Here is a 12,148-nt window from a genome sequence, read left to right on the forward strand (position 1 = left end):
TATATACCTGCAAATATATATACACAAATGTAATATATCATTACAAAAGTGGTAATCATATTAAACAATACTCAGTATTTTGAGTTATTTATTTCAACTGTGTATGTTTTCTTTTCATGAAAGTCCACGGAGACGTGTTTTAAGTTTTCCAAATGTGTGCACTTAAAATATATGGGTTTTTTTTTAAGATTTATTATATATTTTAGAGAGAGAGCATGGGGAAAGCGGCAGAGGGAGAGGGAAAGAGAATCTTAAGTAGATTCCCTGCTGACATGGAGCCTGGTGCACATCTCAATCCTATGACCCTAAAATCATGACCGGAGCCAAAATTGAGTCAGATGCCTAAGCCACCCAGGCACCCCTAAAAGATATGTTTTTATTATTCATCTCTAATTTTACCTCATTATAATCAGAAAATGTGACCAACACAATAGTTAGGTTTTTTGGTATTTATTGATCCTTGCTTCCTAGATCGATATGTTCAGGGGTATTGATTTAAAAATTATCCCCATTCAACTCCCCTATTTACCTAGGGTCATAAAATTTATCAGATAATGGTTCCAGTTATAGCTGTTGTTCCAGAAATGGTATATTGCCTGGGAGAAACCAAATAGCTGTTATGCAGGTATCGATCTTTTTTTTTTTTTTTAAGATTTTATTTATTTATTTGAGAGAGACAGAGAAAGAGAGCAGGGGAATAACAGAGGAAGAAGGACAAGCAGACTCCATGCCAAGCATAGAACCCAACATAGGACTCAATCCCAGGACCCCAAGATCATGGCCTGAGCCAAAATCAAGAGTTGAGGCTTAATCAACTCAGCCACCCAGGACCCCCACATATACTGATTTTGGAAAAGATTTTTTAAAAATCTACATCAGTGGGCCCCAGGTGGCTCAGTGGTTTAGCACCACCTTCAGCCCAGGGCCTGATCCTAGAGACCCAGGATACAGTCCCATGTCGGGCTCCCAGCATGGAGCCTGCTTCTCCCTCTGCCTGTGTTTCTGACTCTCTCTCTCTCTCTCTCTGTCTCTATGAATAAATAAATAAAATATTTTTTTAAAAAGTACATCAGGGATCCCTGGGTGGCGCAGCGGTTTGGCGCCGGCCTTTGGCCCAGGGCGTGATCCTGGAGACCCAAGATTGAATCCCACGTCAGGCTCCCGGTGCATGGAGCCTGCTTCTCCCTCTGCCTGTGTCTCTGCCTCTCTCTCTCTCTCTGTGTGACTATAATAAATAAATTTTAAAAAAAAATTAAAAAAAAAAGGTACAACATAGAATTATAATCAAGGATATCATAATAGTGTTGTATAGTGACAGATGATAGCTTTAAGCTTATGGTGAACATAGCATAACAGAATTCTTGAATCACTATGTTGTACACCTGAAACCGAGTAACAGTGTATGTCAATGATAACATCGATTTAAAAAAAAAAGTGCAAGAGAAGCAATGCAGGAGAGTGGTCCCAGTGGTCCCAGGGAGAAGAAGAGAAAGTGAATCACCCAGCCACATACCTGGAGATAGTTTCTAGATTTCAGAACAGTGAACAGAAACAGCCCAGAGTGTCCTTAAGTTGAGGAGTGTAGTTGACAATTTGGCAGATCGGGGCATCTATATTTTACAGGGCAAAGTGTTAGGGAGGAAAGAGCTGCAAAGATATACAGGGCACTTCCCTTTAGTCTCCAGTTGAATACTGATCAACCCATGCTGTGAGAAAACTGCCATAGACCAATGAAAGCACCACTGGGTAGAAGATGCAGAATAACTCCCAGAAAATATACAAGGTTGAAAATAGTTCATATTCCCAATAATCAGAGTGGAGCAACCTTGTAATACAAAAAACTAGCGTAGAATACTAAGGATTGCCTCAGTAGGCAATAGGATAAAGATAGCTATGATTTTACTTTTTTAAAAAAATTTTACTTAACAAAGCTAAAAAGCAACCCATGAACGAACCAAATTATTTCCAATAATTTAATAGTATCCTGGGTCGCCTGGGTGGCTCAGAAGTTGAGCATCTGCCTTCAGCTAAGGGCGTGATCAAGTTCTCATCCCTGCTTCTCCCACTGCCTGTGTCTCTCTGCCTCTCTCATGAATAAATAAATAAAATCTTAAAAAAAAATTAACAGTATCCCAGAATAAACATAGTATTTAGACAATAACAACAAAAAACCCACCATCACCCAAGAGTATAAAATTCACAATGTTCATCATCCAACAAAAAATTATTAGGCAGCAAATATACACGAAAATACAATCCATAATGAGGAGAAAAATCATGATAGAAATAGATTCAGAAATGACATAAATAATAGGCATATATTCCATAATTTCAAACAATTACAATAAATTATGAGAATGTTGAAAAACATGGAAGGTATTTTTTTTCAAATTCACATATAACTGGAGTATCTGGGTCATCAGTCAGTTAAGTGTCTACCTCTTAATTTTGGCTCAGATCATCTCAGGGTCATGAAATCAAGCTCTTTGTGAACACAACGTCTGCTTGTTCCTCTGCCTGCCCCTCCCCATGCTCATGAGCTTTCTATCTCAAATAAATTCTTTTTGTTTTTGTTTTGTTTTGTTTTAAAGATTTTATTTATTTATTCATGGGAGACACAGAGAGGCAGAGACATAAGCAGAGGGAGAAGCAGGCTCCATGCAGGGAGCCGGATGCAGAACTCGATCCCGGAACTCCAGGATCATGCCCGAGCCAAAGGCAGATGCTTAACTGCTGAGCCACCCAGGCATCCCTCTCTCAAATAAATTTTTAAAAAACTATATAAAATTCACATATAACTTTATTATGTTTAAGTTTTTATTTTATTATATTTTCATTATTATTATTTAAGTAAGCTCTACACCCAACATGGGGCTTGAATTCTTTGAAATAAAGAGTCACATGCTTTATTGACTAAGTCAGCCAGATGCCCCCACATAGAACTTTGAGAGATGAAAAATACAGTGGATTGGAGCACCTGGGTGGCTCAGTCAGTTAAGCATCTGCCTTTGGCTCAGGTCATGATCCCAGGGTCCTGGGATCAAGTCCCACTTTGGGCTCCCTGCTCAGTGAAGAGCCTGCTTCTCCCTCTCCCTCTCCCTCTCCCTCTGCCCTTGCCGCCACTCATTCTCTCTCTCTCTCTCTCTCTCTCTCTCTCTCTCTGTGTGTGTGTGTGTGTGTGTCTATGAATAAATAAACAAAATACTTTAAAAAAAGGAAGAAAAATAAACTGGAGAGAATTGTATTGTTAGAGCCTCCATAACAGAATCACAGCCTGGATGGCTTAATCCACAGAAGCTATTTCTGGAGACTGATGTTCAAGATCAAGTTTACAGCAAAGTTTACATCTAATGAGGATTCTTCCTTTGCTTAGAGATGGCCACCTTCTTGCTGTGTCCTCACATGACCTTTTCTTTGTATGAGTGCACTTCTGATTTCTTTCGCTTATAAGGATATCAATCCTATTAGGTTAGGGCCCCATCCATATGGTCTCATTTTACCTTAATTACTTCTGTAAAGGCCCTATCTCCAAATAAAGTAATATTGGGGGTTAAGATTTTAACATATGACCTTTGAGGGAGGCATAATTCAATTGATGACAGGATTTTTTTTTTAATTTTCTTTTTTTATTTATTTATGATAGTCACAGAGAGAGAGAGACAGGCGCAGAGACACAGGCAGAGGGAGAAGCAGGCTCCATGCACCGGGAGCCCGACGTGGGATTCGATCCCGGGTCTCCAGGATCGCGCCCTGGGCTGAAGGCAGGCGCCAAACCGCTGCGCCACCCAGGGATCCTGATGACAGGATTAATAGCAGACCAAACACAACAAAAATTGATTGGAGAACTTGAAGATGTAGCAATGGAAACTGTACAAAATGAAAAACACAAAAGGATAAACAACACTGAAAAATATAAGCAAAACAGCATGAGATGTGGGACAACTTCAAGTGGCCTAATATGTATAATCCCTGAATGAGAGAAAGGTCAGGCAGAAGAAATATTTAAATACTTAAAGCCTAATGGATAAAAATTTTTCCAAATTTATAAAAATCATAAATCCACAGATCTGGGGCATCTGCCTAATTCAGTTGGTAGAGCATGTTATTCTTGATCTCAGGGTCATGAGTTGAAGCCCCACATTGGGAATGGAGCCTACTTTAAAAGAAAAAAAAGGGCAGCCCAGGGTGGCTCAGCGGTTTAGTGCCTGCCTTCGGCCCAGGGCATGATCCTGGAGTCCCGGGATCGAGTCCCACATCAGGCTTCCTGGTTGGAGCCTGCTTCTCCCTCTGCCTGTGTCTCTGTCTCTTTCTGTGTCTCTCCTGAATAAGTAAATAAAATATCAAAAAATAAAAAGAAAAGAAAAAAAAGTGTTTTTTGTTTTTGTTTTTTTTTTAATTAAATCCACAGATCCAAGAATGTCAACAAACCTCAAGCCAAGACACAGGAACAAGTACATCACAAATTGCTTAGAACTACTGATAAGGAGAAAATCTTCTTCTTCTTCTTCTTTTTTTTTTTTTTTTTTTTTTGTTTAAAGATTCATTTATTGAGAGAGAGGGAGCACAAGTGAAGGCAGAGAGGGAGGAAGAGAGGGAGGGGGAGAAGGAAGCAGGGAGCCTGATGTAGGAGCTCAATTCCAGGACCCTGGGATCATGACCTGAGCTGAAGGCAGATGCTTAACCAACTGAGTTACCCAGATGCCCCAAGAAGAAAATCTTAAATCGTGAAAACAGATTTAAAAAGGCAACTTATTGGGGCACCTGGGTGACTCAGTGGTTGAGTGTCTGCCTTTGGCTCAAGTCATGATCCCCGGGGTCCTGGGATCAAGTCCTACATCAGGCTCCCCCCAGGGAGTCTGCTTCTCCCTCTGCCTGTATCTCTGCCTCTCTCTGTGTCTCTCATGAATAAATAAATAAAATCTTTTTTTAAAAAAAGAAGACTTAAAGATAATGCAGTACATTTTTTCAGACTTAAAGATAATGCAGTAGATTTCTTGTTGGAAATAATGCAAGTGTAAAAAAGTAAAATAATATATTTAAAGTACTGAAAGAAAAAATTATCAATCTAGAATTCTGTGCCCAGAGAAAAATGTGCAAAACAATGGTCAAATAAAGATGTTTTCAGCATACAAAATCTGAAGAAATTCATACAAGCACACCTGAACTATAAGAATGCTAAAGTAAGCCTATAGAAAGGAGAATATTATCAAATGGAAATCTGAATCTATACCAAAAAGTGGAAATGATAAATATATGGTGGATGTGAAAGACCTTTTAAAATTATGTAAATTTAGGGGCAGCCTGGGTGGGTCAGTGGTTTAGCGCCGCCTTCAGCCCAGGGCATGATCCTGGAGTCCCGGGATTAAGTCCCACGTCAGGCTCCCTGCTTGGAGCCTGCCTCTCCCTCTGCCTGTGTCTCTGACTCTCTCTCTCTCTGTCTTTCATGAATAAATAAATAAAATCTTTTTAAAAAATTATTTAAATTTAAATTTCTTTAAAAGAAAACTGAGGGCACATGACTATTTTAGTTAGTTGAGCATGGGACTCTTGATGTTGGGGTTGTGACTTTGAGCCCCACAGAGGTATAGAGAATTTTTTGATAATAAAATCTTTAAAAAATAATAAAATAAAACTATTTAAGCAAACAATAGGCACACCTGGGTGGCTCAGTCAGTTAAGCATCTAACTCTTGAGCTGAGTTCAGTAGTATAATGTTACTTCAAAGTAGACAGTGATAAGATGTATTCTATAGACCATAAAGCAACTACTCAACAAAACAAAATCCAAAGCACTAGAAGCTAATAAAGCAATGAAAAAGATAAAATAGAATCATAAAAAATCCTCTGTCCAAAAGAGGTTTTTTTTTTTTTTTTTTTTTTAGTGATTTTATGTATTTATTTGAGAAAATAGACATAGAGCTCAAACATGAGTGGGGGTAGGAGTGGGGAAGAGGCAGAGGGAGAGCAACAAGTGGACTCCCCACTGAGCAGGTTGCTCTATGTGGGTCTTTTTGTGTTTTTTTTTTTTTTTTAATTTTTTATTTATTTATGATAGTCACAGAGAGAGAGAGAGAGAGAGAGGCAGAGACACAGGCAGAGGGAGAAGCAGGCTCCATGCACCGGGAGCCCGATGTGGGATTCGATCCCGGGTCTCCAGGATCGCGCCCTGGGCCAAAGGCAGGCGCCAAACCGCTGCGCCACCCAGGGATCCTCTATGTGGGTCTTAATCCCAGGCCCCTGAAGTCACAACCTGAGCCAAAGTCAGACACTGAACTAACTGAGCCATCCAGGCACTCCCAAAAGAGTTTTTTTTTTTTAAAGAGAGAAAAGGAGGACAATGAGCAGGTGGAACAAACAGAAAGATATTAACAAATAGTTAACTTTAAATTTAACATCATTAAACAATTTTAAGTCTTAACATCTGAATTAAAAATATTTTCAAATTTTATTTTAAAAAAGCAATATCCAGGGGCACCTGGGTGGCTCAGTGAGTTAAGAAACTGGCTTGATTTCAGCCCAAGTCATGGTCTCAGGGTCCTAGGATTGAGTCCTATGTCCATCTCTGCCATCAGTGAGGAGTCGGCTTCAGAATTATTTCTCCCTTTGCCACTCCCCCCACTCTTTTTTTTCTCTCTCTCTCTCAAAATAATAAATCTTTTAAAATATATAAAATTGGGCACCCCGGTGGGTCAGTGGTTTACGCGCCGCCTTCAGTCCAGGGCGTGATCCTGCAGACCCGGGATCAAGTCCCACATCAGGCTCCCTGCATGGAGCCTGCTTCTCCCTCTGCCTGTGTCTCTGCCTCTCTCTTCTCTCTCTGTGTGTCTCTCATGAATAAATAAATAAAATCTTTAAAATAAAAAAATAAAATATATAAAATTTAAAACTCAATATCCAACAAATATAACCATCAAGAAATTTATTTATTTATTTATTTATTTATTTATTTATTTCTTAAGATTTTATTTTTAAGAAATCTCTATACTCAATGTAGGGCTTGAACTCATTCATAACCCAGAGACCAAGAGTCACATATTCCACTGACAGATCCAGCTAGTCATCCCAAGAAATTCATTTTAAAATAAAGACAAAAATATGAGCAACTGCTTAGCTCAGTGAGTAAAGCATGTGACTCTTGGGCATGGAGCTCACTTTAAGAAAAATCAACTGGATTTAATGAAAACTTAAAAAATGTTTATATATATAAAATAAAAACACAAATAGAATAAAATAAAAGGATGCAAAATGATATATCATGCTAATACAAAAGCAGAGAAAGATGAAAAGCGCTCTAACTCTCCATCTACATAGCTGTCAAAATGGCATTAAGGAACTCCAAAAATCTACTACTCCATAAAGGTAATGAGAAATCTGGATAGAAATCTGCCAAAATAAACTTTTTCAAGCCCTTGAAATTAAACAAAGCCTTCTGATAATCTAAGAGTGTTTATTCACAAAAAAATGTCTGACTCTCAGTATGAACAATGAGTTCTGGGGAATCTTAACTTTCCCTAATCCAATACCCCTCCTCCCAGCTTCCACGTCCAATTTAAACCTGATAAGCTCACAACTATAATAGTAGCTATGAAAACTAGCAGGCTAGAAGCCATTGGAGAGGAGAAAATGGATTTAGAGTTCCCCAAATGCCCCAATCCCAGAGAATTGTCACTATTTGAGTAGTCTGGCAGCTCACTGAATAATGCCGTTCTCAGAGCTTGTCTTTATTTGACCTGAATCAGAACTCAATCTTTAAGAATAGTCCTATCCACAGGACATTTATCAAAAACAATCTGTGGCAACTGTTTAACATCCAAGCTTCTATAGGTGTTGTTAACAATTGCAGCTAAGAATAGGCTGATGAGGGGCACCTGGGTGGCTCAGTGGTTGAGCATCTGCCTTCAGCTCAGGGCGTGATCCCAGGTCCTGGAATCAAGTCCCACATCCGGCTCCCCACAGGGAGCCTGCTTCTCCCTCTGCCTGTGTCTCTGCCTCTCTCTCTCTGTGTGTCTCTCTCATGAATAAATAAGTAAAATCTTAAAAAAAAAAAAAAAAAAAAAAAAAGAATAGGCTGATGAAAAAAAATCTTAAAAGGAAAAGTTAGAAACTAAGATGCCCATAGGGAGAGTTGTGAAAATCTGACATAGTCTTAGGAATTTATAATGCCACATGCATGGTATGTGCACACTCAAGAAAGACCTGAAAAGACCATAATGTCTCACTGCTGGCTAATTTCAGGTTTTGCTAAAGTAAGTGAAGGCTAATAAGAGGTGTAAACTGCCTGACAAAGTATCGACACCAGGGAGCCCGGGTGGCGCAGAGGTTTAGTACCACCTTTGGCCCAGGGCCTGATCCTAGAGACCTGGGATCGAGTCCCATGTCAGGGTCCCTGCATGGAGCCTGCTTCTCCCTCTGCCTCTCTCTCTCTCTCTCTCTGTGTCTCTCATGAATATATAAAATTTTTAAAAAATTGTTGATGGGCAGCCCTGGTGGCTCAGTGGTTTAGCGCTGCCTTCAGCCCAGGGTGTGATCCTGGAGACCAGGGATCGAGTCCCACATCGGGCTCCCTGCATGGAGGGGAGCCTGCTTCTCCCTCTGCCTGTCTCTGCCTCTCTCTCTTTCTCTGTGTCTCTCAAGAATAAATAAATAAAATCTTTTAAAAAAAAAAAATTTGTTGAGACCATATCCCAATACACACAGAGTCATTTAGCAAAATCTGGAAGACTCATTTGTTTAAGTATTTAAGGAAATCTCTGTTCAATCATTGAACTGGCTGCTAAGCTAACTTTGCAGTGATTCCATATAACAAAGAATATACACTTTACAGAATTAGCCCAGAAAACTCATTAAACAAATCCTGAGGAGAGAGTGAGTATCTGATTTGCAAGTTGCCGCATTGTATACTTTAAGGTTTTATTTTATTTATTTTGGAGAGAAGAAGAGAGTGGAGGGATTATTTTATTTATTTTAGAGAGAGAGAGAAGAGAGTGGAGGAAGTGGGAGGAGAGGGACAAGCCGACTCTGCACTGAGCATAGAGTCTGATGCAGGACTTGCCCTCACAGCCCTGAGATCAGAGCTGAAAACCCTGAGCCAAAATCAAGAGTTGGATGCTCAAGCTACTGAGCCACTCAGGCACCCCATCACATTGTATAATTTAAGATACCCAGTTTTCAACAAAATATTCATGTATAGGTGAAAATTTATGAAATATCTAAAGAAACTGAAGTGTGTCTCACCAAATGGACTAAAGAGTAGATTTCATCAGGCAGAAGAAAGAATCAGAGAACATAGAAAAAGGTCAATTGAGATTACCCATTTTGAAGAATTGAAACTTTAAAAAACATAAGAAAAAAATAGTAAAAAAAAAAAAAATGAAGAAAATGAACTGAGCCTGGAGTCATATGGAACACCATCAAGTGAACCAACAGAAGCATAACTGAAGTCTCAGAAAGAGAGGAGAGGGGAAATGGGCAAAAGGAATATTCAAAAGAATAACAGTCAGAAAGTGATGAAAAGTATTAGTTGGCAAATCCAAGAAGCTCAATGGACTCTCAGGAAACTAAATCGCATCCACACCTTGATATGTCAGAAAAACTATCAAAAGACCAAGAAATTTGAAAGCAGAAAGAGAAACATGATTCATCACATACAAGAGGTCCTCAATAAATAACAACTGGTTTCTCATCAGAAACAATGGAAGCCAAAATGCTATTGTCACCCAAAAGTTCTATATCCAGCACAATTATCCTTCAAAAAATGACCAAGAAATTAAGACATTTCCATATAAACAAAAACCAATATAATTCAGGGATGCCGGGCAGCCCTGGTGGCGCAGCAGTTTAGCCTCGCCTGCAGCCTGGGGTATGATTCTGGAGACCCGGGATCGAGTCCCACATTGGGTCCCCTGCATGGAGCCTGCTTCTCCCTCTGCCTGTGTCTCTGTCTCTCTCTGTCTCTCTCTGTCTCTCTCTCTGTATCTCTATGAATAAATAAATAAAATCTTTAAAAAAAAAAAATTCAGGGATGCCTGGGTGGCTCACTCAGTTAAACATCTGACTTCAGATCAGGTCATGATCTTAGGGTCCTAAGATCAAGCCCCATGCCTGGCTCCCTACTCAGCAGGGAATCTGCTTGTCCCTCTCCCTCAGCTTCTCTCCCTGCTCATACTCTTTCTACCTCTCAAATATCTAAAATCTTGATAGGGGGATCCCTGGGTGGCGCAGCGGTTTAGCGCCTGCCTTTGGTCCAGGGCGCGATCCTGGAGACCCGGGATCGAAGTCCCACGTCGGGCATCCCGGTGCATGGAGCCTGCTTCTCCCTCTGCCTGTGTCTCTGCCTCTCTCTCTCTCCTCCCTCTCTCTCTCTCTGTGTGGACTCTCATAAATAAATTTAAAAAAAAAATAAATAAAAATAAAAAAAATAATAAAATCTTGATAGAAGAAAGAAAGAGAAAGAAAGAAGAAAGAAAGAAAGACAGAGAGAAAGAGAGGCCAGAAATAGAACGACGAGCCAGAAGAAAGAAACGACAGAAAAGACAGCAGAAAGAAAGAAAGAAAAAGAAAGCAAGAAAGAGAGAAAGAAGACAGAAAGACCGAAAGATAAAGAAAGAAAGAAAGAAAGAAAGAAAGAAAGAAAGAAAGAGAAAGACGGGATCCCTGGGTGGCACAGCAGTTTGGCACCTGCCTTTGGCCCAGGGCGCCATCCTGGAGACCCAGGATCGAATCCCACGTCGGGCTCCCGGTGCATGGAGCCTGCTTCTCCCTCTGCCTGTGTCTCTGCCTCTCTCTCTCTCTCTCTGTGACTATCATAAATAAATAAAAAATTAAAAAAAAAAGAAAGAACAAATGAACCATGGAATGTGAGAAAATATTTGCAACTCATTTATCTGATAAAAGACTTATATCAAGAATACATAAAGAATTCTTACACAACACCAATAAAAGACAATCCAATTTTAAAATGGCAAATGAGGAATCCCTGGGTGGCACAGCGGTTTGGCGCCTGCCTTCAGCCCAGGGCGCGATCCTGGAGACCCGGGATCGAATCCCACGTCGGGCTCCCGGTGCATGGAGCCTGCTTCTCCCTCTGCCTATGTCTCTGCCTCTCTCTCTCTCTCTCTCTCTCTGTGACTATCATAAATAAAATTTAGAAAAAAAAGATACAAAGTTTGAAAAATTAAAAAAATAAATAAATAAATAAAATGGCAAATGATTGGGGCACCTGGCTGGCTCAGTTGGTAGACCATGTGACTCTTTTGTTTTTGTTTTTGTTTTTGTTTTTGAGTATGTGACTCTTAATCTCAGAGTCATGAACTCAAACTCTACATTGAGCATAGAGCTTACTTTGAAAATGGCAAAGGAAAAAAATAAAATAAAATAAAATAAAATAAAATAAAATAAAATAAAATAAAATAAAATAAATAAAAATGGCAAAGGATGGAAATAGACATTTCTCCAAAGAAGATATATGAATGGCTATTAAGCACAGGAAAAGATGCTTAACATCACTATAGTCAATGAGGAAATAGAAATTAAAACCACAATAAGATAACACTGCATAGCCATTAGGATGGCTATAACCAAAATGAGGATAATAACAAGTGTTGCTGGGGGTGTGAGGAAATTAGAACCCTCATACATGGCTGTTGAAAATGTAAAATGATACAATTGCTTTGGATAACAGCCCGGTAAAGGGTTAAGCATCTGCCTTCAGCTCGGGTCATGATCTCAGGGTCCTGGGACTGAGCCCCACATCAGACCCCTGCTCAGTGGGGAGTCTGCTTCGACCTCTCCCTCTGCCCCTCTCCTCCCATCTCCCTGCTTGTGATCTCTGCTTGCTCTCTCTCATACTCTTTCTCTCAAATAAATAACAAAATCTTTAAAGAAAGAAAGAAAAAAAAGAAAACAGCTAGGCAAGTCTTTAAAAATTTTAAAATAGAGGAGCCATGTACCTTCACCAAGGTATATGCCAAGAAATTTGAAAACATATGTCCACACAGAGACTTATACAGGAATGTTTATAGCATCACTCTTTATAATGTCCAAAAAATAGATGTAACCCAAATGTCTATGATAAATGGTGTATCTATACAGTGGAATATTATTCTGCTATAAAAAGTTATAAAGTCCTGATACATATTACCAAGGAAAGG

Source organism: Canis lupus, chromosome 38 (genome assembly GCF_011100685.1).
Source record: "Canis lupus familiaris isolate Mischka breed German Shepherd chromosome 38, alternate assembly UU_Cfam_GSD_1.0, whole genome shotgun sequence".
In the NCBI taxonomy this organism is placed as follows: Eukaryota; Metazoa; Chordata; class Mammalia; order Carnivora; family Canidae; genus Canis; species Canis lupus.